The sequence below is a fragment of the Hibiscus syriacus genome, unplaced genomic scaffold, assembly GCF_006381635.1.
Source record: "Hibiscus syriacus cultivar Baekdansim isolate YM2019G1 unplaced genomic scaffold, ASM638163v2 tig00109926_pilon, whole genome shotgun sequence".
NCBI classification, from domain to species: Eukaryota; Viridiplantae; Streptophyta; class Magnoliopsida; order Malvales; family Malvaceae; genus Hibiscus; species Hibiscus syriacus.
The window spans coordinates 669,138-695,052 of record NW_024062532.1 but is presented as its reverse complement, the minus strand read 5'-3'; the positions used below and the strand labels follow the sequence as shown (position 1 = coordinate 695,052).

General features: G+C 35.6%; 2 pseudogenes; one reads left to right on the top strand and one right to left on the bottom strand.

Moving 5' to 3' along the window:
- Positions 1 to 9,670: 9,670 nt before the first annotated feature.
- On the bottom strand, positions 9,671 to 16,729 carry LOC120210737 (annotated as a pseudogene).
- Positions 16,730 to 21,643: 4,914 nt separating this feature from the next.
- On the top strand, positions 21,644 to 25,115 carry LOC120210645 (annotated as a pseudogene).
- The last annotated feature ends 800 nt before the right edge of the window (positions 25,116 to 25,915 follow it).

The window sequence follows — 25,915 nt, the reverse complement described above, 5'->3', positions numbered from 1 at the left end:
AACTTTGAATATTTCAATTCCATCCTCAAATTATAACCTTCATTCTAAATTAGTCCCTAAACTTTTTTAATATTCCAATTTCATCCCAAACTATATGCGTATACTAATCACATTAATTGTTAATAAAATCGTTAGCCAAGTTATATTATTATATGTTTAAAAAAATAAAATTTAGGTTAAACTATGGTTGAAACTAATTACATATTTGGATGAATTTGGGGATAAAATTAGAAAATTTAGAAGTTTGTGGACCAATTTAGAATGAGAGTCATAGTTATGGATGTAATTGAAATGTTTAAAAGTTTAATAACTAATTTAGAATGAAAGTCATAATTTAGGGGATGAAATTAGAATATTTAAAAGTTTAAGGATCAATTTAAAATGAGAGTATAGTTTAGAGGCATATGATGCAATTAACTCTTTATTTTAATAAAATGTCACCGTTAGTATTCCTTTAAGGCTTAAATATAAAATAAGTGACTAAGTTATTTTTTGAATAATTTTCAGTGTCTAATGATACAAACATTACCACTTTAGGTGTTCGGGCCGTCAACTACATTAAGTTTTTTCGTTAAGTGATACGTGTCACAATCTGGTAATTTAAAAAATGTATATAAAATTTAAAAAAAAATTAAAACTATATTTTTTTGAAAGAAAAACATAAATTTTGAAATAACCCTAAAACTTTGAAAACCTTCATCAACCCCTAAACCCAGACTACCGCCCTTTGCCATTGACGAAGCTCCACCCGACCTCACCTCCCCCTGATGACCAAAATCCCTATGAAATCACGACCAATCTATGGAGAATCGACATTTTATACCTTGTGGACCCAATAATGAAAATCACGATTCCACGTGATTCCGATGACCAATCGACAACAACTACAATGACATATAACTAGGAAGATGACAAGGACTATGTCGACAATGATGATCATGGCCGGAAAGGGCGACGGCGGCAAGTTAAGGTTAAGATTTGAGGATTTTAGGGATTTTTTTTATAATTTAAGAGAAATAAGGATTTTTTAAATTAAATAATAATGTTTTAATGTTTTTAAAAATAAATTTCGAAATTACCATATTATTACACGTGTCACTTAATGAAAAAAATTAACGTCGTTTACGGTCCGGACACCTAAAGTTGTAACGTTTGTAACGTTAGACACTGAAATTATTCAAAAAATAGTTTAGGCACATGTTCATGAAAAACGTTATAATTTGAGAACTTGTTTTATTTTTAAGCCTTTTTAATTCAAAATATTAAATTTAATTATTGTAGATACTTAATTACTTAAATTTTATAATTAAAACTGACAAATAAAAATTAAAATATAGTAAATTTAATGAAATAAAGAGAATAATAATAATCTTATGTATTAAGGTTTATTGATGACAATAATGAAATTAAAAATTTATGTAATTGTATGGTCGTAATATATATAAAAATCAAGTGATATTCATGCCTAAAATAGTCCATTTCTCCTATGAACGAATGAATGAGTATTGCATGCTGTATTAATGTGAAATGACCTTTGATGATTAAAATATAGGTTAAATTTGTCATTATTTTTTATATTATGTGTAAATTATAAATTTAATTTTATATTTTCATTTAGTAATTTTTATTTTTATACTTCTAAAAATATAAATTGTATTTATGATTAAAATAATATAATTAAAATATAAAAAGTTAAATTATCAAGTTAAAAGATATAAATAAATTTAGTCATAATATATAAATTAATAACAAAATTTGAATTTAAAATTTAGTAGTTATTATTTATATAAGAATTAAATCTTAAAATATTAAATTAGAGTATATAAGTTAAATTCATAATTTATAGGGCAAAGTATACAATGATCTCTCGACTATAGGGTATCGATTTGTTGAGTTCATTGACTATAAAAAGTTATAAAATGATCTCTCGAATATATGATGTTGTTTTGTCGAGTCCTTGATTATTAAACTTTATAAAATAATCATCTGGCTATTCATTATGTTCTAAATTCATCATTTTCTGTTAAAAATTGACGACAATCTAAGCTGAATGTTAATATAATGTCTGACATATGAGAAAATTTGATCCCGTAATCTCAAACGACTATCATATTTAAGACAATGGACTACCATCCAGCGTAGACTGCGGTTAATTTTTTAACGAAAAAAAACAAATATGAAACATAATGAATAGCGAAGTGGTCATTTTGCAACTTTTGATAGTCTAGAGACTTAACAAAGCAACATCCTCTAATCAGGGGATCATTTTGTAACTTTTAATAGTCGAAGAGCTCAAGAAAGCAATTTCCTATAATCAAGGGACAATTTGTGTGCTTTACCGTTATTTATATATAAAATAAATATTAATGGAAGAATTTCACCTAAAATGTGTGCCAGAACCTAATGCTAGTGGAGGTGGCAACTGGCAAGATTCATGCACACGCGGGGTGAACACGGATTAAGGTGGGACGATCAAATGAAGCATAGTCATCTTATTTTTGGGTAAATTACATACTTAGTACCTAAACTATTAATATTAGTCCTTAAGCTTTCATTTTTTTAAAAATCACACCTAGAGTTTTGTTTTATTTCATTTTAGTACCCATGTTCAAATTTTAACGTCAAGTTTTATTTTTTTAAAGTTTAGGTACTAAAACAAACTAATATTGATAGTTTAGGTACTAAACACGTTAAGTTTTTAAAGATGAGTACTAAAATAAAACAAAAACTAAACGTTATGTATAATTTTTTTAAAAATTGAAAGTTTAAGTATTAAAACGAACCAAAACTAATAGTTTAAATACTAAATGCGTAATTTACTCTTTTTTTCTCTCAATTTGTGTACCATGGTCAAGATCTGAAAATTGCTTTTTCAGGTATTTTTTTAAAGTTATTTTTTAGAATATATTTTTTAGAAATTGTGTAATGTTTTATATTTTATTGGTTATTTTTTTGATAAACCAAGAAAATTATAGTTCTATCCCTTCTAACGAAAATTAAATAGAAAAAATATAGGCAAAAGGGTAACTTTTATCCCTGTAATAGATTTAATTTATCATTTTCGCCCATATCGTATTTTCGCATAAATTTAGCCCTCGAAGTTTATCAATTGTATCATTTTATACCCTATCCCTAAATTGTAAACCTCCGAACCTTAAAACATAAACCCATAACCCTTAAATCTTAAATCTTGACTTCAATATATATTTTAGGGTTTTAAGTTCAGGTAGGGTATAGAATGATACAATTAAATAAGTTTAAGGGTTAAATTAATATGAAAATACGATATGGACGAAAATGATAAATTAAGTCTAATACAAGGACAAAAATGATACTTAAGCCAAAAGCCAAAAATATATAATTTAGAAGATCAATTTTACCATTAAGCCTAAAAACACACCGATAGAGAAAGACATGTTTTTTTTAATGTAGTATGGAAAATGAATGGAATATTCCTTTTTATATAACACTAATAAACTATATCATATATTGAATTTTAATCCCCCAGCTTAACACACGAGTCCATCTCTACGTTCGAAAAGTAAACACATGATTAGGGCATTTTTCTGTAATCATTATACAAGAAACTAGTTACTTGAGATCCTACAATGACCATATAATGAAAATGTTGAAAACCCATCCAAGAGCTAGAACAAAAGATCGATATAAACAAATTTGATTGCATCGGCAGATGAAACACAGCGGAGGATAAAACTATTGAAAGACTGTCGGTATTCATAAATCGGAGTCGAGCGTCGTACTATCTCCGAACACAAATCACGTATCTTAATTCAATCTGATGGTCAAAAGCAGGAAAGATCACGATGATAATAGATAAATATCATCTTTATCAGTAGAGACGATGTCAAATCCAACGATGAGAAAACTAAACAAAAGGAATGATCAAATGACCAATAGAAAAGATTAAAATCGTTGCAAATGACAAAAAAAATACTATAAAACATACAAACATGTCATAAAACTCGACATATTAAAAATTAAAATATAAAAGATCGACAATTCAATTCACACATCTAATTTTAGTGGGTGAGTTTCCTAGCAGAAATTTTCTGCATACACAAAGACTTGAACTTGAAATCTTGCTTAAGCAAGATCAAACTACTTACCATTTAAACCAAACCCTGTTAATATATCTCGTCATATTTTAAAGTGATACATCACCATTTAAATAAATTTATATCTTAATAAAAAATAAATAAATTTATATCATATAACAATTTTGTTCAATTGTTACCATAGTACTCATTTTACACGTTTGGTTAACATATAAGAGCAATTATTTAATCAATTTTTTAGGATAAGTGTTATGTATGGCTCATAAAAAGTCTCGTTGTGGGGTTACGAATTATGTGGGTTGGGGGTGCGGGGGCGCAGCCCCCGCGGTACGGTACAAGGTTAATTTTGTAATTATGTACCAGGGTTTTCTATTATAAATAGAGATGTAACCTAGACCTAAAATATCATTGAATAAAACTTCTAGCGCCGCCTAGGCACCGAGGACGTAAGCACATTGCCGAACCTCGTAAAATTCTCGTGTTCTTTCGTTTTCTTTACCCGTTTTCGTCAACAATTGGTATCAGATGTCAGGAGCAAAATTCGAAGTCGCGAAATTCGATGGTCAGGGTAACTTCGGATTATGGCAAACGAGGGTGAAGGATCTATTGGCGCAGCAAGGGATCTTGAAGGCTTTGCGACCTACAAAGCCGGCGTCGATGGATGAGGAAGATTGGGAAGAATTGTAGCAGCGAGCGGCAGGAACCATACGATTATGCTTGGCGGACGAGGTCATGTATCACGTCATGCATCTATCGTATCCAGACGAAATTTGGAGGAAGTTGGAAAGTCAGTTTATGTCCAAATCCTTAACGACAAAACTGTATCTGAAGCAGCGGTTGTATGGGCTGAAGATGCAGGACGATCACGATTTGGCGCAACACGTGAATGTCTTCAATCAAATCGTTTCTGATCTGGCTCGGCTTGATGTGAAAATTGAGGATGAAGACAGAGCGATGATTCTGTTGTGTTCGTTGCCTTCCTCTTACGAACACATGGTGACTACTCTTACATATGGGAAAGAGACTATCAACGTTGAGGAGATTGCTGCAGCCTTGTTGGCTCACAACCAGCGGAAGCAGAATGCAGGGGAAAGCTCTCAAGCCGATAGCTTATATGTCAAGGGTAATCGAGATCGTGGACGGAAGTAAGAGAAGACAGGGTCCGGGAAGCGGAATTCCAGATCCAAATCCAGGGATAAGAAGACGATTCACTGTTACAAGTGCAAGGAGGCGGGACATATGAAGCGAGACTGTTCGAAGTTGAAAAAGCAGACCGATGAGAAGCGTGATGGCTCATCCAAGTCTGTGAACGTGGTCGAGGATGATACTTCTGATTGCAGTGAGGGTGATATGCTTTCTATTTCAACGACACAATTGACGGATGCTTGGATTCTTGATTCTGGATGTTCTTATCACATCACGCCAAATAGGGAATGGTTTTCGATATACAGGCCGGTTAATTCTGATTCGGTTTATTTGGGTGATGATCGATGTTGCAATATTGTTGGTATTGGTGATGTCAGAATTAAGATGCACGATGGCTCCGTTCGGACGTTGAGTGGTGTTCGACATATCCCAGACTTGAAGAAGAATTTGATTTCCTTGGGCACTTTGCACAAGAATGGTTTTATCCCTAAGGCTGACGAGGATAGGGAAACCATTCGGATTGTTAAAGGAGCATTGACTGTGATGAAAGGCAAGATGACTGCAGGGAATATCTACAGATTGTTAGGGAGTACCGTTGCAGGTGGAGTTCACTCTGTTGAGTCCTGTGATGATACGACAAAATTGTGGCATATGCGCCTTGCTCATCTTAGTGAACGTGGTATGGCAGAATTACACAAGAGAAACTTGTTGCATGGTGTCAAAAGCTGTAAGCTCGACTTTTGCAAGTATTGTGTTCTTGGTAAACAGACTAAAGTCCGTTTCAATACTGCGAAGCACACAACTAAAGGGATTCTTGATTATGTGCATTCTGATGTATGGGGGCCTTCCACGACATCGTCTTTGGGTGGATCTAGGTACTATGTTACTTTTATGATGATTTTTCACGGAAAGTTTGGGTGTATTTTTTGAAACAGAAATCTGAAGTTTTTGAGAAGTTCAAGCTGTGGAAAGCTGAGGTAGAAAACCAAACAGGACGAAAAATCAAGTGTTTTGCGGTCTGACAATGGTACGGAGTACACAGATTCACAGTTCCTACAATTCTGTAAGGAGCATGGGATTCAGAGGCATTTACAGTGCGCAAGACACCACAACGAATGGTGTTACGGAACGAATGAACAGGTCGTTGAATGAAAGAGCCAGATGTTTGCGGTTGAATGCGGGGCTTCCCAAACACTTCTGGGCTGAGGCTGTTAACACGGCATGTTACCTTATCAACAGATCGCCAAGGGCATCGCTGGCTGGGAAAGTTGCAGAAGAGGTATGGACTGGTCATGATGTTAGTTTTGATAACTTACGGATTTTTGGTTGTCCTGCTTATGTGCATGTACCTGCTGATGAGAGATCCAAACTTGATGCAAAATCGAAGGAGTGCATTTTTCTGGTTACAAGAAAGGTGTCAAAGGATTCAAGTTCTGGGATCCAGTTGCGAAGAAAGTTGTGATTAGTAGAGATGTCGTTTTTGATGAACAATCCATGTTGCAGCAGAAGCAAGACACGACAGTGGTGGATTTCGAGCAGTTTCCAGTTGAGAAAACCAGAAACTTCTCAACCGACTTCTGGTGGTTCCACTACAGATGATTTGCAGGATTATAGTCTCGCCAGAGACAGGGTGAGACGGACGAATATAAAGCCTCCGAACAGATTGGGTTTTGAAGACTTGGTATCTTTTGCACTTATTGTTAGCAGTGATGATCCGATTACTTTTCATGATGCCGTTACTAGTCAGGAAAACGACAAGTGGATGGCAGCCATGGTTGAGGAGATGGAGTCTTTGAATCACAATCGCACATGGGAGTTAGTTCCCCTTCCTGAGGGTAAGAAGCCGATTGGTTGCAAATGGGTGTATAAGAAGAACCAGTAGTAACAGAAAAAGAGGGGGAGAAGTTCAAGGCTCGTTTGGTAGCGAAGGGTTTTTCACAGCAGAAAGGAGTTGATTATGATGAAATCTTTTCTCCTGTGGTCAGGCACACTTCAATCCGAGCAGTACTTGCATTGGTGGCTAGTTGGGATTTGCATTTAGAGCAGATGGATGTTAAAATGCTTTTTTGCATGGTGATTTAGAGGAGCAGATCTACATGCGGCAACCTGAAGGTTTCACTCAACCTGGAAACGAGCATTTAGTTTGCAGATTGAGAAGAAATCTTTGTACGGGTTGAAACAGTCTCCGAGACAGTGGTATAAACGGTTGACTCCTATATGATCAAGATTGGCTACAACCGATGTGAGTATGATTGTTGGTCTATGTTAAGAGCCTGATGATGGTTCTTTATTTTTCTATTACTGTATGTTGATGATATGTTGATTGCTGCGAAGAACAGGATGATGTTATCGGTTTGAAAAAATTTATTGAGTCAGGAATTTGATATGAAAGATTTAGGTGCTGCAAAGAAATTCTTGGAATGGAAATTTGCAGGGATAGAGACTCAGGAAACTGCGGCTATCTCAAACGGGGTATGTTGAGAAAATGCTAGAAAGGTTTGCGATGAGCAGCGCAAAACCAGTTAGCACTCCATTGGCGAATCACTTTAAGCTCTCATCAGAACAGTGCCCCAAGACAGATAAGGAAGCGAAGATATGGCAAAGGTTCCATATTCTAATGTTGTTGGCTGCTTGATGTATGCGATGGTATGTACTCGTCCTGATTTAGCTCATGCTGTTAGTCAAGTTTGTAAGTACATGTAAACCTGGTAAGCTACATTGGGAAGCAGTCAAGTGGATCTTTTGGTACTTAAAGGGTACTGTGGGACATGGAATTGTTTTTGGAGTCAGCGGGATAATCCTTTGGTTGTAGGATATGTGGATTCAGACTATGCAGGTGACTTGGATAATAGAAGATCTACGACATGGTATGTCTTTACTCTTGGTGGAGGGCCTATTTGTTGGAAGTCTGTTCAATCTATTGTGGCTCTATCTACAACTGAAGCTGAGTACATGGCAGCGGCTGAAGCTGCAAAAGAAGCTTATGGCTTACTGGTTTAGTGAAGGAGTTGGTGTTCAACAAGGTGGAGTCAGTTGCTTTGTGATAATCAAAGTGCTATTCACTTGGCTAAGAATCAGGTGATCGTGCTAGAACTAAAACATATTGATGTAAGGTTCCACAAGATCAGAGAGTTGGTTGCATCTGGAGAGGTGTGTTTCAGAAGGTACATACTGATGAGAATGCCGCTGATATGTTCACCAAGCCAGTTACGACAGACAAGTTCAAGCATTGCTTGGACTTGTTGAATGTTTCGAGTTGTTAAAGAAGCAAGGTAACCCAACCCATATTGAAGTTTCCAAGGGGCAGGATATTCGCCAAGGTGGAGATTTGTTATGTATGGCTCATAAAAAGTCTCGTTGTGGGGTTACGAATTATGTGGGTTGGGGGTGCGGGGGCACAGCCCTCGCGGTACGGTACAGGGTTAATTTTGTAATTATGTACCAGGGTTTTCTATTATAAATAGAGATGTAACCTAGACCTAAAATATCATTGAATAAAACTTCTAGCGCCGCCTAGGCACCGAGGACGTAAGCACATTGCCGAACCTCGTAAAGTTCTCGTGTTCTTTCGTTTTCTTTACCCGTTTTCGTCAACAATAAGTGATTTCCACACTGTTATTTTTTGCAGTAACAGTCTCGAATGTCGTCGCGACAACGATATTACAGACTTTATACCGTTATTCGACCGCTCTTTGAATCTCTAATTTATTAGTGAAGTCCGTATTGACAAATTATTTGGAAAGAAAGCAATAGGACCTGCAATCTTCCACATCGTCAGGTCTCTATCCAGAACATCCACTTCACTTCCTTGTAGCTCTTCACCGGCGCATAGTGTCCGTTCTCCGACAACGTTAACGTAGAACTGTTGGTGGTCGGGGGTGGTGCTCTGTTTAGCAGCGGCAAAGTCTCCATTCGCGGCGGGCACAAGGCGATGATTTTGGGATTGATGCCCGCTTCTCAAGCCAAGTTTTTCGTTGCCTTTGGCTTTGTTTGTCACTACAAATTACTACAAACAATTTTTTTGTATCTTTTTAATAGAACTTATTATTAAAGTTTTTCCCGTTAAAAATTATCTTGTATTTTTCTATTTTTAATATTAATAAAAATTTATTCTTCTCCTCGTGATTTTTTCGAAATAGTTTCTCCCCTAAAAATACTTGTTACTGTATTTTAACAAATTAATATCAAAACATTCGAGTTATTGTTTTGATCATAATAATGACATATTTGAAGTATGAAATACATTCAATATCGATATTTGAAGAAAAACTATGTAAGAAAAGGGATAGAGCCAATATTAAATTAAAACAAATGCTTTAGCGGGGTCAAACTAAAACAAATATTTTAGATTTTTTTCTATGTATTTTATATTAAAAATCTATCTTCGCACCTTGAAATTTTAAAAGTTTAATTTCGTTACTCAATATAAAATTTTATGTCCGTCCCTATCACCAGGTGAAGCTAATGGACTCGAAATACAGATTATCTGCTAATCCAGAACCACAGATGGCTGCCGCCTCTTGTCGGAGTTCCCTCGGTCCACTCACTATAACTCCCACGCTGCTTCCCTTGGTTTCAAACAGTATCCCTACCAATAACAACACTCAACTAAATTTAGATTTCTTAACATACACGTAACATTGGATGTCATACACGTGTTGGATGATAATAACTTACTTTTCAAGTCAGGTCGTTCACCGTAATGGACCTTGGTCGCTTGCAATAAAGACTGGTGCGGAAGGCTTTCTAGTTCTCGGTTGCCACCGTTGTTACACCACGTCGGAGATGTGGTCGGTGGAGTATCGACGTTTTGAGTTTGTCTCATCCCCTTCCTATTCCGCTTCTTGTTCCAAAGATGAGTAGTGGTTGCGGTTGTTGCGATGGCAAGGCATATGAATAACATGTTAAAACCAGCTCTTGCAGCGGTAGCGTACACTGCATTAGTGCCATGGTCGATTGGATATATATAGTATTGTGTTAGAATGCCGATGAGAAGAAGGAAGACGACGAAGGATGATGAGATTATGAGTCCGAGCCAGAGCCAGGTATCGGCGCCTAAAATTGCAGAGACTGGTGCATCTAATGCATTAGGCTTGAACCATATAGTTTTTAAGGGCTTGTGGTTCTCTTCGGCAGGCACCTTTTCTCTTGTTACATAGGCTTCAATCTGTAACTGCAAGCAGGAAATATCGATTGTGGCGCCCGAAACTGGTAGTATCAGTTCCAACATCGTGAGATCAACAGATTTCTTGAATGCACATATAAGAAGGATCTGTGGAATCTTGACACCGCCATTATTGGCCTTATACATGAGCTCTCGAATAATTGATATGAAAGGTGTAATGCCACTACCGCCACTCAACATCACCAGCGTGTCGTGCCTGCGGTGGATATTCCATATGTCACAAAGGGTTCTATATTTATCATAGCAGAAGCAGGGGAAGAGATCTTGTTTTGGGGTCATGTACCTTAGAAAATGTGTCGACACAGGTCCATAAGGCCCTTCTACGGACACCTTGACGCGATCCGTTGAGGAAGGTGTTGAAAGCTTCTGATACAACTCAGAAGACCAACTTCCTTCGCTTTTGATGACGATGCTCAGCTTGTCAGAATCCATATTACTACTGGAGGTAATTGTAAAGGGATGCCATTGAAGCTTGGAAATTCCAGGTACATTCACGAAAAGAATGCTTGTTGGCGTGTAACTCAGCTCTGCCAAAATAAACAATAAGATTAACCAATATCGACATAAAAAATAGGAGTAACGTGTTTCGACAGTACCTGTGCTCTTGGAGAAGTTCAACTCAACGGTTCGACAAGGTAAAACACGAGCCGAAACCAAGCCAACCCTTTGTTGGGATTGCAAGAATCGCAAAAACCGATCGACGAGGAAGAGGTAGAAACCAGGAAGCACGATGCAAGAATAGGCGAAACCGACGTGAAAGACGAAGAAGACAACGAAGAGAGTGTAGAGATGATGAGTGTAGTAGAAGAGCTCGAACATTTTTCGCCTTATTCGAGGGAGGCTTGTCACCCACATGACTAATCCAGAGACCAAAGCTATTTCTCCTGCCATATTTGAAACTTCAATTCTATCCCACTTAAGTACCTGTGTCATTTGCTCTGTCTTGGCCCAGAAAATAAGATAACATAAACCATGAGAAGTGAAAATGGTCATTGCAATATGACTAACCCAAATATGATACTTAATACTTGCTTCTGAAGTAAGCCCCATCAACTGCAAAATCGAAGACCCTCTGGTCACAGGGAAGAAGAGAAAAGACAGGCAAATGTTTCCTACTAGCCCAAGTGCCAAACCAGACATTTCCAACTTAGCCTCCCACCTGCAAGAACGTCAACTTTCACCAAAGTACTAATATATATATATATATAATGATCTTAGGCAAGGGATTAATGAGATTCTTACACTAGGATTCCACTCTTTGAAGCCATTTGGTCGATATGTACAAACATATTATTCAAGTAAGAAGTGGTGGACCAAGCTAAAAGCACGACAAACATGGTTAAAAATGACAGCTCCATCCATGAAACGATACCCAGAGGACCTTTTACCAGCACCGGTTGCTTCAAATTGGTAAACTTGGATGTTTGGACCCTTCTGTTCCCATCAGCAGCAGCTTATTAATTAAACTATTCCACCATACAAAAAAGGAAGTATCGGATACCGACGATGTCGATAGATTTACCTTTCGAAGTTTCCATCTCCGTGTTTCTTTCCCAAGTGAAGGTAAATACAGCCCATTGCAGCAATGAAGAGGATGGGAAATGTGTATATCAGCATAGTTGAACCTACAGATACACATACAAAATAAACTTGAGATGAATTGTGAAACTGTAATATTATGAAGTAGTTTGATACCTTGTGGTCCAAAGTATGTCCGATTTTGTGTGGAACGGATTTCAGGCAACCAATGTGAAAATACGATCTGGTCGGCATCATGAACCATAGCACCATGTACCCAAGGAAGAGCAGCACGAGAAACAGCTTCATTGCTGATCTAACCACCATCATTACATTAACCTGAATCTCTTGTAATCCTGTTTTGATGCGATTTTTACACCCTTTTTATATACTATGAATGTTGCATAGAACAAAATTATATTAAACTGAGCAAGATGTGCTCTTATGCGACCTTTATCATGAATAAATGCACATGCAAGACAAATCATATGTCCATTATTGTACAAGGAATAAATCTGTATTCAAATAGTTGACTTCTAATTCTGCTCGTGTCAATGCCTGAGTTCAGGTTCATTCCGGTGCAACTCTCTCGATGCAAACTAGATTAACGTTTTAAAATTAGCTTCGGTTTTTCCTTAATTATTTGTGTTGAATAGTTGAAAATCAAATTATTGAATAGTTGAAAAGAATAGTTGAGAAATAAAAACTCGATTTTTGACGGAATAACCAATTGGAAACGAGTTGATGTCTGCAGCTACGCAATTTTTTAAGACATAAAGAATTACCTTGAATTGTTTTCGAGTTGAGTTTAACTCAGTAGGTTTACACGATATTTATATGGGTTTAAATAATAAATTATTGGAAAATTTGACCTAAAGCGTTTAATAAAAGAATCAATAATCATAACAGATTAATTCCAAAACCACTCTATGAATTAAATGAACCTTTTAATATCTAGGTAAGGGTCACCTTTGCCCTTGCAGTAGACTCAATTTTTCATTTTCGCCGCCATCGTATTTTCATATCAATTTAGCCCTTAAAGTTATTTAATTAGATCATTCTATATCCTATCCCAACTTAAAATCCTAAATTATAAACCCTATGTTAATTTTTATGGTTTAAGGTTATGAAGTTATGAAATTATGATTTAGGATTTTAAGTTAGGGGTAGGATATAGAATTATACAATTGAGTTACTTCAATAGCTAAATTGATGCGAAAATACGATAAGGACGAAATTGATAAATTAGATCTACTACAAGAGCAAAAGCTACTCTTTTACCTAATATTTATATTTTTAATTCCAAAACTGAATTTTGAAAATATATGCTCTATTCTAGGAAATTATTTTAAATTTGAATTAAAATATATAAAAACTCACGGACGGTAGATATTACATTACTCACATCACACGTTACACATTTACGTACCGACAATTAATTCCATGTTTTCTTCAACAATATTTGAATCAATTTCTGTATCAAAACTCCAACGTTATCGTTTCCCCCCCCCCCCCAAGAGAGACAAGTTTGATATTTTAATAGCTAAACCGATAAAAAAATGTTCATCCGATTATAAAATATTTTTATTAAAATTTTAATTATTAAAAATTATAAAATAATTCTCTGACTATAATATTATTGTTGAGTCCTTCAACTATTAAAATTATAAAAAAATCACTCGACTATTTATTATGTTTCAAACTCATCATTTCCTGTTAAAAATCAACGATTGTCTAAGTTGGACATTCACATACGATAATTGTTTGAAATTATAGATCATATTTTATCATAATACATTCAATAGGTTAACGTTCAGCTCATAATACCATCAATTTTTTTAATAGAAAATGACGAGTTTAGAACATAATGAATAGTCAGGTAATAGTTTTGTAACTTTAATAGTCGAGGGACTCAACAAAACAACACTCTACAGTTGGGGACCATTTGTATACTTTACGGCCGGAGGACCATTTGTATATTTTACATAATCCACCCCTGGCCTTGAGCAAGTAACATACACAGATTCATCATAAGGTAAAGCTAATGGACTCAAAGTGCAGGTTTGGAGCCAACCCAGATGCACAAATTTTGGCGACATCGTGCCGCATCTTCCTTGGTCCACAAGCAAGAACTCCCACATCCGATTCCTTTAAGTCGAATAGTATTTCTGCAACAACGAGATGAACAATCAGCCCAACTGCTAATATCATACAACATGGTAGTCCTGTTAGGATGCTCACTCTTGAAATCGGGTCTTGAACCGAAACGAATCTCGGTTGCTTGGGCGAGGTGCTGATGGGGAAGGCTTTCGAGCTCTCGATCATCGGCACAAGAAAACCATGGCGCCCCCGGTGATGATGTTGTTGGCGTTGCTACTTCAGTGTTCTGGATTCGGTTCCCTTGGCTTGTATTTCGTTTCTTGCACCACACGAAAGCTGCACTAGAAACAATGAAAACGCAGACACAAACGAAAACATATCCAGAGTGCTCTGTAAGAGAAATGGTAGATCTGCTCGGTGTTGTGATCGATAGGGTATATGTAGTAACGGGTGACAATGCCTAAAAGAAGGAGGAACATGAGGAATGATGTTGAGATTATGGCCCCAAGCCATAGCCAATTGTTGGGGCCAAGTGTTGCAGCAATGGGTGAATCAGAGGGATCAGGCTTGAACCATATTGTTCGAACAGATTTCTGGGGTTTGGTCATCGGCTGTTCTTCCTCTCGAGTAATGTATGCTTGAATCGCAATCGAATCTGCGATATTGCGAAGGTGCCCGAGATGGGAATCAGAAGCTCCAGCATTGCGAGGTCTGCTGAGTTCTTAAAGGCACAGATCACAACTCGTGGAACCCTGAAATTTGGCTTCTGGTTTTGGAAATCACCTCTCTGATTATGGAGATAAAGGGAGTCATGCCACTGCCTCCGGACACCAAACCAGACACTCATGCCTACACAATCGAACTTATCAATCAACAAACGACAAACTGATTGGTACACAGATGTTTGGATCAAAAGCTAACCACTCATCACCTGAGAAATGAGATGAATTAGGGCCATAGGGTCCTTCAGTCGAGACTCGAACATGATCCAAAGACGAACCGATCATCTCTTGGTAAAGCTTGTGAGACCAAGACCCTTGAGTTTTTGATCACCACGCTGACCTTATCGTCCTCCATATTGCAATTGGAAGACACTGTAAAAGGATGCCACTGCAGCTTTGAAATTCCGGGCACGTTCACATACAAGATGCTGGTCGGATTATAATACAACCCGGGTGTCTTGGAGAAGTTGAGTTCAACAACGCCGCATGGCAAGACACGTGCAGAGAGTAATCTGGTTCGTTGTCGGGATTGTAAGAATCTTAGTATCGATCGGAAAGGAAGATACCGGGAAGGATCAGAATAAGCATCGCCGACATGCAGCACGTAGAAGATGATGTAGACGAGGTAGAGATGGTGGGTGTAGAAGAAAAGCTCAAACTTGTTTCGTCTGAACTGAGGCAAGCTTGTCACCCATATCGGTACTGCAATTACAATTGCAATAACTCCAGCTACATTCGATACCCAAGTTTTGCTCCATTCCAGAATCTACATACAATTACATACCAAGCTACAAGATTACATATTTGTTTGGTAAATCTCAAAATTAACTAAAAAACATCATTAATTCAGAAAGAATGAGTTGATGCAGATTATACCTCAGCCATTTGATCAGTGATGGCCCAGTAGATAATGAAACCAATGGTATGAGCAGCAAAAAGGATGTTAGAGACATGTCCAAGCCAAATGTGGTACTTGATGCACGACTCTGAGGTGAGTCCAATTAGAGGCAACAGTGATGAGCCTCTTGTTACAGGGAAAAGGAATGCCCAACATATGTTCCCTATGTACCCCAAGCCTTAAAGATACACTTCGGAATTTAGCCTCCCATCTGTGCCCCCATTAACCACACTTTATCATCAACCATGCATCTCAAAGGCAATCATTTTAAAATAAACAATGGGATTAGTTTCATCGTACATACATTTTCTCGCCTTCTTTATGCATGTGGAGTTGTCCAAAGCTGACATATAAGTAATTTGCAAGGGACCAGATCAAGAGAGAAGCAAACATGGCCACGAAAGTTAGCTCCAGTGCCGTAACGATTCCGACAGGAGCCGTACCAGCACTGGTCGTTCAGCAAGGCGGCAGCTCTGTGTGTAAGCCGGACATACAATATGAATCATATGAATTCATAATGTATATATATATATATATATATACACATGTATATGTTATATAGAACAAACCCTACCTTTTGGAGTGATTAGAGTGTGTGGAATTGGATTTGTTTTGGAAATGGATAAGCGCTACCAAAAGCAGCTATGAACAGACGGGGAAAGAGAAGAGCAAAAGGTTTGTCCCTGGTGAAGTTCAAGTGACGAGTTGAATTAAGAAAGGTGCAACGCCATGCAAACAAAATTCAACAGGTTCGTTCAAGTGGCATCGCTTAAGCAAAATCTCAGGTTCGAGTCATCCACCAAAATCAAGTGTGCAACATGAATTAGTTCGGATTATCAGGATAAATCTGAAATCTGGAAAGCAACAAAAAAGAAGAAACAAGATTTAAATAAGGAAGAAAGACAAAAAAATCTCACCTTGTCCACCAAAGTAAGTAGAACCGAGCTTGGTTTCTAGATTGGGTGTCCATGTGTTTTTGTAAAGTTTTGTAGGCAACATAGCCCAAATCATCAACCACCCGACGAAAACCAGTAGCAAAATCACCCGCACCATTGCTTTCACTTTGCTGCTCATCCTCTTTCTGCTCTCTACTAAAGGAATGAACTTTCTTGTTGGTTTTGTCGCTATACACACACGTATATATATTCTAAAACTAAAGTAACAACAGATTGGTTCAAGTGGTAAGCAACTTGATTTGTTTAAGTATATTTCGAGTTCAAGTTCTTGTGAATGTAGAAATCTTCATTGGAAGATCCACTCACCAAAATCAGGTGTGCAACAACTCGGGTTGATCCAAATTTAATCAAGACAAAGTCTTGAAAACCGGAAGGGAAAAATACTTTAAAAAAAAAACAGCATGAAGCATGCATGCATATCTACATCGCCCACTAGTAGTATAGGATGTGAATATTTTCATCCGTAATTATTTTGGATATAACACTTTTCTTTTTGACAAAATAAAATAATTCGAAATTCTACAAAGTCAACTGTATTTTTTTTGAACTCTTATGATAAGGAAGAGGCACAGCACATTCGTTAGTACACACTTGACTTCAACTCTGTAAATGATAGTACTGCTAGTACGTACGAGAGGAGGAAGAAAGAATTTTTTGCATACTCTAGTTTTTGTTATCTGCACGAACCGAGTAACATCGATGGTAGAAAAATATTATTATTTTTTGAGGTATTAGATTTGAGCAGAAATATCAGGAGTGTGAGAGTCGAATGTCGAATTGTTAAGAGTTATCTTTAAAAATATACTATCTGATACTTACCTAGATTAATCGAATTTTTTTACTGCTCCACATTATAGAAGTTGTTTAAGAAATTATTGGAGGTAAAATGGTGAAAATTTAAGCTACTCAAACGTTTGAAAAGATAAATATGTAGTCTTTGAATTTATTTATCTTTAGTATGATCATTAGACAGAGAAAAAACTAACATAAATCTTTGAACAATGAAAATTTGTGTCGATTATTATGATATTGATGTGAGGTTTACAATGTTTACATGATCGTTCATGGATGATGATGATGATGTGTTATAGGGGTTAATTGATTCTTTTCAAATGTTTGAAGGTTTATTTAATTTATAAGAAAATATTTAAAAATATAAAAATTAAATTTTAAAATATATATATTTATATAATTATTAAATTAAAAATATTAAGATCACTTTTAAGATTTTTTAAAATATATAATATTTAAAAATAAATATCACAAGATATATAAAATGATGTCATAATTTATTAAAAATAAATAAATATTAAAATAGTTTTTGAACATTTCATAGAAAATATCAATGTATTTTTAATCATAAAATTTTTATACTTATTTTTAATAGTATTTTTTAATATATTTAATATTTATATCCTTCATCCATTAAAGTTATTCTTTATTGACTTTTTTGATAATTAATTTTTAAAATTTGATCATGATTGTTTTAAATAATTAAATTTTATAAAAATATATTTAATATTTTGATTGATATTTTTAAAAATTTATATGTATTATGACAATAATTTTAAATAATTAAATGTAAAGTTAAAAATGATTAAAAAATCAAGGAGTATTTAGGTTCCATCCAAAGTGTAAAAGAATTCCTTTAACCCATCCATGTTTTGCTGATAAGCTATTAATCTTTTGTCATGGGTCATTAAATGCTATCTTGGGGGTCTTAAATGTCTTGGAGCAGTTTTATTAGATGGCTCGTCTAAGGCTTAATGTGGCCAAGACTAAGTTCTTTGTTAGTGGTTTGGTTGAGGATAAGGCGGTGATGATTCAGGAGGCTGCTGAGTTCAAGAGAGGTTGCTTTCCTGTGAGGTACCTTGGGGTGCCTTTGGTTACTAGAAAGCTCACTAATAAGGATTGTCTTCCTTTGTTAGAGAGAGAGAGAGTACCATATGCCGAAGGCACCTGTAGCAAAGAGAGCAGTCCAGGTTCTCCATTGGTCGTTGGGAGAAATGAGAGGCAAGCTCAATTGAGATTTGACTGTAACGGGTCGGATAGCATTAGGGTATTGGTCCAACCGATTAGGGAGGGAAAAGTTTGGGTTCTTTTAAGGGGTAGCAACCTTGAGGATGACAATGAGGAGTGTTGGGAAGATGAAGCGCTCCGCCATGAGATTAAATGTATATGTTGCCGGAAAAGTCGTGCATTTGAAGGTGGGGGCTCCGAACACTGAAGCGGGGTTCCATTTAAGTGTGAAAATGGATATTTTGATGCCATTTTCGAAAGAGAAGAAGAAGCGAACATCGACGTTGAAAAAACAGTGACTGAAAATGAATGACATAAGAGAAATTAAACCTAAGACATATAGGGTAAAATAGATACATTCCTACCAATAGATTATTTCTTTTTTTTAATGAGTTAATAATTTTTTTTTATAATTCAAAATAATAATACATTTTTGTATATATCTTATTTAAGTTTTAATAGTTTGTTAGATGCACTTTCATCCTTTGTTGTATAAAGGCATTGACTTTAAAGTTTTAATTAAGATTTAGGAGTTTGGGTTTTAAGTTATAATTTAGGGGTTAGGGGTAAGAGTTTAGGGGTTAGAGATTAGGGGTTTAGGATTTTAGGTTAGGATTTATGATTTTAAGTTAGTTTTTTCAGTATAAGATGATGTAATTAAACAACTTTAAAAATTAAATTAATGTAGAAACACCATAAGAACGAAAATGATATATTAGATATACTATAGAAAAAAACAACCCTAAAACTTCATTTTTATGATAATGGTCCTTTGGTGTCAAATTGTTGTGCATCAAGAATGTTGTACTTGCTCGGTTATTTTTAAAGTTAGTTGATCTGTAATTTTTAAAGTTTGTTTTTTACGAGAGTAACTTATATGGTTGTGCCATGAATCAAACCATACCAATTATAAAATAATTATTATTATTCTTTAAAGAATTAGATTCGAGTACCAAGAATACAGTTCATAGGGATGGTAATAGGTCGGGTCAAGTTGGATTTTTGCCTGCTCCTACTCCGACCCAACATAGGGAAATCGTAACTTGACTCCAACCCGATTCCGAATTTAATTTTATTTAATCCGACCCGATTCCGAATTCGAAAATAAAATATAAACATGTATCCACCCGAACTTACTCGAATATTAATGAAAATTAAAAAGAAAAACACTGAAAAAAGACGATGAACAAGGGGGGATTAAAAATAACCCTAATGTTGCCAACATCACTTATAGTTTAGGTCATCTTCTTACTTTTGAAGACCAACTGATCGGCAATATAGCAACTAAACATCTTATTGAATAAAAAAAAGGATAAATTTTTATATATGAGAAAAGATATCAGATTTTAACCTCAAAACTGAAAAAAAAAACCAGAGAAAAATAAAGGAAAACAAACTAAATAAAAAGATAAAGAATAATAAAAAATGATTTTTTTCATAAAGAAAACATGTATATTCACAAGAAATTTAGATCGAAAATTTTCAAAATAAAAATAAAATAAAAACAAAAGAACAAAAAGAATTCTTGGAGAGCTTCCGGCAAAATCCACGTTGTAGAGATGATTTGAAAACATAAACAAAGCCCTAGATATTTATATATGTAGTGCCATTTCTGTAAATAAATTAATCTATATAATGTAATAAAAGTATTCGTATCCCAAATTGACTCCGACCCAAAACCGAAATTATTGTACAATAAACTCAATCCGACTTAAATTCGAAATTTTTAAAAAAAAATTTGTATTTACCGAGTCGAAACCCGTCAGATTCGGTTCCGTCCCGCACTTCGGGAGGTGTTTATCAGTGGACAGAAAATAATCTGAAGTTGAAATGCATTTGTGGTGGTTTGAATCTGAATATTGAGCAATACCTTAGTCGCCAAACCAAATACCTCATTCGGTTAATTCTTTACAGCAATATCTATCTATTGCATAATATTATTAATGAAGTAAAAAAATGAAACTATTCAAATAATTTTTAATTTTAGATTTTTAGGAGAGCGACGACCTTCACCTAATCTCCCTCGATCCATTTCTACCTGAAGTCTCTAACGATATTAATAAATCCTTTAATTATTTTTTGGGTATATAAAAGTTTAGGTCAGGGTGGTTCTCCTAGTCTAGGGCCATGACATACCTAATATTCAATTGAGATTTATATAGAAATTTACAGATAGTCCACCAAGAGTGACGTGGTAGGATTCGAACTTGACCTTACAAGCTTAAATTTCTAAATCTTAACCACTTACACCAACCCTCATTAGCATAAATCCTTTAATTATCGAGGTAACTTAGTTCGTATTATAAATATATATATTTAAACACATTTAAATTGTAAAGTAAGAAAAAGGAGAGGGGGCGTAAAAGTAATTTATGAAAAAGAAAAAGATATCGGGATTGCGTAAGAGTCAATAATTGCATAACGTGAGGACGTGGGTGGGGCATCTTATCCAACCCGAATCATTTCACAAAACAACCAGGCCCTTCCGGTAATTTTCACCAACTTCCGAGGGCCTTTTCATATCCTCCTCGTTTTCAATCCAAAATTTTAAGGCAAAAATTAATCAGAGTTTCATGTACTTTTGAGAAAAAAAAATAATATGCCATTTGTATTATTTTTTTTTAATTTAGAAAACAAATTTAATGTGATCTTTTGACTAATGTTTTTTATAGTTCATCGTTACAGTCTGATGTGGCAATTCACAGTGTTAACGTGACAGTCAATTTTTCATGTTTAAGTTACGGTGCTGACATGACAATTCACGGTGCTGACGTAATAGTTCACTTTGGTTGATAACAAGACAAATGACATGAAAACCATCGGGTTCGGATCCTATGCCCATCCCTAATAATGATCAATAATAAAAAATATTGATCAAAATGTCATATTAAGTTTATTTATTGAGATGGATACAATGATCATATTGATTTCTTTGAAAAGTACAGGGACCTATGAGGCCGTTTTACCAATTCTTAAACACTTTGAAAAACATTTTAAAAAAGAAAATCTAATATTGATAAATAGATTTCGGATTTGAGAAATTCGAGGCGGAAAAAGGTGTTGCTCGTTACTGTTTGCGTAAGCGAGTGCTCAAAAGCAAAGCTCGAAATACCGAGGGCTTCGACTTTTTTCTTGTTTTTTCTTTGGGAAAGGAATCGAATCGTTGGATTTGGAAGTGAAAAAGAAGAGGAGAGCAGGTTTCCGGAAGAGTAGAAGCAGAGAGGAGGTGTTTAGGGTTTCGGAGTTGAAGTTGAAGATGACAGAGGTGAGATTGCATATATACGATGTTACCAATGGGGATCCGATAAACCAACACCACCATTCTCCAAATCAACAAGATCTTTAAGGACGGAATAGGCCTCGGCGGCATCTTCCACAGCGCCGTTCAGGTCCTTCTCCTCTTCCACCTTTTGCATTTCCTTTACAGTTTCTACTATTGTGTTTGGATGAGATCTAGGGTTCTTTTTGGTCGGTGTTTAATTTCTAGGATTTAACTGCTCAATTAAGTCACGTGAATGATTTTCGCCGATTTGAAACAAGATGCGTCGTTCTTGTTGCTGCATTTGTATTGCTGGGAAGTTTTTAAATCTTTGAAGAAGATGATGTTTTAAATCTTTGTTTCGGTTAAAAGGAGTAGTTAGCTGGGAAGTTGAAAAAGGAAAGGTATAAAGAAAAAAAAAATCGATGATAACTCTGTGGAGTAAAGGTTTTATCATTCTAGTTTATCGAATTTATCTAATGAAATCTAAGAGAGTAGCAGTGTCGTCAGCAGTGGTCAAAGTGTTACAGAACAGAGGACTATGACTTACAAAAAAACTTCTGCGGCTTTTTGTACCCTAGATGATTTTGCTACAAGATGTTCAGTTTTTGTGGATTATTTGTTTCCAGTTCTAGTTTTATTTTTGAAAGAACTTATAGAAGATTCCTGGATTTACGGAGAGGACAGTTTAACTTATTCTTGCAGTTAGGGCAGTAAATGAGACGAGACAGATCATGAGTTATTTGAGATCGACTCGATCAAAGCTCGACTCGGGTTTTTAACAAGTCGAAACAAGTTACTTATTACTCGCTCGAAAAGGTTGCGAGCAACTCGAAAATATGATATATTAGATTTTATTTTAAAAAAATTATTAATTTAAGGTTCAAGTTTGAGGGTTCAATCAAGTTAAATTTAATATTTTTTTTTCATTTTGAGCTTTTCCGAACTTTTACTAGCTTCAATTCATGGTTTCGAGTTCGAGTTGAGCTTGAAAATTTTAGGCTCTCGAGTTTTCGAGTCGAGCTCGATTTTAGAGTTTTTGACTCGAGTTGAGCTCAGTAATACTCGAGCTCGACTTGACTCATTTACAGCCCTACCTTGCAGTTTTGCGTACTGACATCTTTACCTCCCTTTCTGGCAAATTAGACTCATTTTTGTCATTAATCTCGTGGCTTATCCTTTTCATTGTTGTTTTCTATAGTCTAATTTCTTTAACCAAACCAATAATTCATGGATTGGATACCCATGTATGTATTTAGATATCTATCTTACAGATATCGTTTTGACATATTAGTTCCCCAAAGTGAACATTTTCAGACTGTTTATGTGGTCAGGTTTTCTTATAGATGGGTGCACAAATTTTGGTTTTCAGCTTCTCACTTTTTTTTAAAACTTATAGTTTATTGATGCCTGTTCTTCCCCAGTTTAATAACTTAATTTGCCCTGTTGGCAGGTATATGGAGAAGAGGAATGGTCTTATGGCTTCTGTGAGCATGGGTCTGGGGTGTTTAGTTGTCCTTCTGGAAAAAATCCGATGTACACATATCGTGAGTCCATGGTCCTTGGAAGAACAAACTTTTCAGAATTCAAGGTAACCAGATCTTGCAGGAGCTTAGTAGAGAGTGGCCTGGAAGTTCCTACGACTTGTTATCCAAAAATTGTAATCACTTCTGTGATGAGTTCTGTGAAAGGCTTGGTGTCCAAAAGCTCCCAGGTAAACTTATGATTTGTTGTACTCTGTAGATGGGTGTACACCTGTAGGTAGCCCAGATGGTTAATGCTTTGCTTATCCCTATGATTTTCCACCCATTCTCAGATGGTCAAATTCTTTGATATAGCCTTTTAGTTGAACTTTTGAGGAATAGGATATTTTCTTGCCTTATGCAAGTTAGATCTGGCCTTTTCCTTGACATAAATTGGTGGAGTGTTGTGCTTAATGGGAACGGTTAATTTGGGTGCTAACCATGACCTTACTGTTTTTCTTCTTCAGTTTTATCCTATGCCTATCCAACTTACATAAACCTGAATATCAACTATTTAGGTTCCGGCTTGGCCTACTTTATTCTCAAGTGTATGGTTGTGAAGCTATTGGCAATTATACTACATTCACTTGTTATGCTGGCCCTTATCTGGCTGTATTTTGATCGGATAAAATGTGATCTCTAAGAGTGTGTGTGTCACCTGGTTGGTTTTATTTCAACTTACAGTATCTTGCTTGTTCTTACAAATTATATCAGGTTGGGTCAACCGTTTTGCTAACGCTGGAGATGCTGCTATAGAAATAGCAGAAACTACTGCCTTGCGAGTGAGTGACCCTTCTTTAGTTAATGATTGCAAAATCAGCTGAAAATCTCTAACTTTCTCGGAAACAAGCAATGCATGCCACCATATGCATACATTTAGAGGAACATAGTTTTTGTGTACTTTAAGAAGAGAATATATTTCTCTCATCACTTTGGTCGTCGTCCTATTAATCACTTAAGTGTGTGTCTTTCTTGATGTGTTTAATTGTTATAAGGACCAATTGTCTGTTTCAAAGGCTTTGCGCGGAAGCGTTTGCCTTAAAACTCCGCAAAAATAGGAAAGGTGGAGAAACTTCTGATTGTGAGCTAGAAGCGTTTGTCAACTGCAGTAGTCTTTTTGTTGTATGTGTGCGTGTATTGACGAGCATGAAATTATTGCTGTTAATTGTTGCAGTTGAGACAAGCCAAGACAGAGATAGTATCAGCTAGCAAAGTGGCATATCGTTTTCTCGTGGGTGTTACATCTAGTTCTAATGGTGGTAATGATAGCCCCGGCAACTCGAACAGCGGAAGCCCCAGGTTTCAAGCAGCTTGGTTTAAAAACCTCATCACTACTGGTGCCAAACCATCTAGCAGCTCTGAAATCGAAGCTCAGGATGGCAGTGGTTTTCCACAACACCGGCAACAGAATTCTACACAGACAACGCGACAGAATTTCCAAGATTCGGAAAGAACTATGTGACTGGAATTCATATGACACAGACAACCATGGTGACAGAACTCATGGCAAGCATTGTGTATCAAATGTAAGATGTTTTATTTATTGTCCCAAACTGAAATTTTATCATGCCCCGTGTACTGAAAAAGTTCCATTAGAAAACTCTTGTGCTAGGGCAAACCCTCGTTCCAACTACAGATTGCCATTTGTGTAGGTGATATTGAAACTTCCCTATAATACGGGGGGCCTTTTGTAAAATCATTCTGATTGCGTGTTTTATTTTACCTTTTACGTTCTTTTCAACAAACTCTTGAGCTTGTACAAATGCTGCATTGTGTCTCAGGTAAAACTTTTAGTTAGTTGAATCTTTACAAGTTTAGTTAGGGATGGCAATTTCTCCCGCATGTAATGGTTTCTGACCCGATTAGGTTAGATTTTTTTTAAAAAAAATTGTGTTTGGGTCGGGTGGAGTGTGAAAAAACTTTGACCCGAACTAATCCGAGGATAATAATGTAATTTTTTAAAAATTTTTATTACTTTTTAATTAATTTCTTAATTTATATCCGGTCAGGTTGGGTTGGATTTATATTCTAAAAAATTGGATCAAGTTGGATTCAGATGAAGGATATATATTTTCCAGGTCGGGTCGGGTGGATGTAGGATATAAAGGTTTCGAGTCGGGTTGAGTTGATCAAAAACCCGATCCTAACTTGACCTATTGTCATCCTTGAGTTTAATACTTAAACTATCCGTTTTTGATTCGTTTAGTATTTGATTTTTGAATTCTTTTAAAACCATAGGTAACATTTAATTTTTGTTTTGTTTTAATATCTCTTTGTTCAAAACCTCAGTATTGCATTTTTTATAGGTAAATTACATAATCATTTAACTATCTTTTATTCTTATTTTGGTATTAAAGTTTAAGAATTTTCAATTTTACTATTCAATTTTCAAATTGTTTATATTTTAATCACTCTAATTTGTTTTATTAATAATTTTTATTTCATTAATAATTTTTGTGATATGACATTTTTATCATTATTTTATTGATATATAATTAAAAATAAAAAAATAA